This window comes from Hippocampus comes, unplaced genomic scaffold (assembly GCF_001891065.2).
Source record: "Hippocampus comes isolate QL1 unplaced genomic scaffold, H_comes_QL1_v1.1 scaffold62, whole genome shotgun sequence".
Lineage (NCBI taxonomy): Eukaryota > Metazoa > Chordata > Actinopteri > Syngnathiformes > Syngnathidae > Hippocampus > Hippocampus comes.
This window is the reverse complement of record NW_017806062.1, coordinates 2,155,218-2,157,590: the sequence shown is the minus strand read 5'-3', so window position 1 is coordinate 2,157,590 and position 2,373 is coordinate 2,155,218.

Below are 2,373 nucleotides of genomic sequence, written 5' to 3'. Positions count from 1 at the left end.
TACTCGAAAAGCAGCGGCGGGGAAAACGTTGAGCGTGTACACATAATGTGAATCCACCATCCCCTCGGGCTTATGAATACTTGGACCAGACTTGAACCTGAATCATTGGTAACCCTCAACCCGGAGCGGCTCAAAGTTCTCACCGAAAAGAAGAACAAAGGCGACTTTTTTTTTTTCCGACTAATGTGCTGAGCCGACGCGTTGACTCACCCGCCGCCACCCACACGTAGTACCGCTTTCCGCTTTCACTTCCTGATGATTTTTATAGTAATCGGCATATAGAGAAGAAGTTGCGAGATATTAGTAGGCACAGAGTTCCGCTCAAGAGGTTTTGTGGTTTGGATCTCATCGGAATTGGGTTGTGGCTTGCTCCAGGCGCTCCGGCTTGTTGGCAAATTTCAAAAACGTGCATCGCAGGTTCTCAAAAGGATTTTGCCATAGGAGGGCACGTGTTCTACGATGTACTCGCAACCGGTCCAAGGTGTACCCCGCCTTTCGGCTAAAGTCAGCTCCAGCTCACTGGCTGATGGCAACTTCAATCGGTACACATCAACCATCGTTGAAGTGAGAGCCAATGGAATTTCCGGTCCGGGGGGGGAAAAAAAAAGCTTCTTATTGAAGCTATATACAGTACATGTGCACTGTACTTGTTTCAAACATTCAGGTTCAGGTCTAAATTCAGATTTTTGAAACTTTGCAATAACCCGGTGACATGACAGAGTTACATATAATCATGAATAACCCGATTTAAACGGCGACGCGCAGACGCGGGGAAGCAAATACACGTCATTGAATTGTTTCGAACCCCATGTATCGAAACTCGTATCGAATCGTCTTTTGTGGAGAGACGCACACCCCGAGTATATATACGTCGTGTATCTCCATACAAGTTCATTCCGCTTTTGAAATGTCAAGAAAATCAATGCTTCATACCCCTCTGGAACTGAACCGTACCGTGTCGAATCGTAATCCCACTGAATCAGATCGAATCGTTCCACTTTATAACGCTTTTATGCACCCTGTAAGCTGATAACATGGTAAGATGTCCACTTTGGTAACCGGTGTGCCTGAAAGGGTTAAAATTGAATAGTATCGCCGCTGGTATGTCGAGATGTTTTTTTTATCGGAGAAATTTCAGTTCATTTCAATGGGCAAAATTTCGATGCGACATGGGGAAATAAACGTTTTTCTATACTGAGCCAAATTGTCACCCGCAAGTAACAATTTAAAAAAAACAAAAAATTGTACTGAAGTAAATGAACCGAAAGACGATGATTCTCATGACACGGACTGCAATGTATCCAGCGCCCACCCGTTCAATACCGTCCCGTAGTTAGCATCGAAGGTGTCAAAATGTAACGAGATGTGACCTACATCCAATTTCACTTCACCAAAACGGAACTGCACCGAGTTATGTGGACTGTGGGTGGGGTGCCAAAAATGCAAAGACTCAAATTTCTGTGCTTCACCCTCTGAGATTAAAATATTGTCGCTCAACAGAACTGAACTGAACTGCACCGACTGGTTGAAAGTCGGAGGTCCGTTAGTTAGTTACGCCCTCGCTCGTGTGGACATACGGGCCCGCTCGGAGACCTTTCATGTTCACTGAGCCGTGTCATGGCTTTCGCCCGTTGGCCACACGAGCTCCGGGGGATGTTTGATTTGGACCCCTGGTTGAATAATTTCACCTCAGTGGAGGCGAGGGTGATGTGTTTACACGCTGCTCACTTGAAGGAAACGCTGACTTGACGCAGGCGTTAAGTTGCACGTTCCGCTCAGGGTCAAAGTTGTCGCTCGCTCGCGTTTTTCCGCATCACGTTCACGATCACGGTCGCGAGCACAATATTTTGATTCAGTTCTTCTTCCGGGTTTTAGTTCATACGGAATACTTCGAGGTGTCAACATTTTCATATTGAAGCTGCGCGTTATCTGCGTCACCAATTTCACAATGACATTTACGACTCTTGAGGAAAAGTCCGCATTCTTACTCCCTTACTGCAATTCTCTGTTATGTTCATCACCTGGAAGTTTACAAACGTGCATCGAATGCTGCGGTCACGACGCAAATACTGTGGGGGGCGGTGGTGAGATTCAAAGTGAATCATTTGCGGAAATGGCGGCTACAGTACCAATAAAAATGGACAAGGTGGCCTTTCGGGGCACTTTGCGCCATTTCAAATCGGTCGACTTTCGCACGTACTGGGAAGCCTGAGTTGCTCTCATTAATGATTTGCGGGTGTGTGTGCAAGGTGGTGGACAATAGAAATACACACACACACACACACACACACATTTCCCTCCGTTTCCCGACTACTTCCCGCCCTCTGAATGTTTGAGAGGATTAGTCAGTGATAAGTGACATCAGGCTGAAAA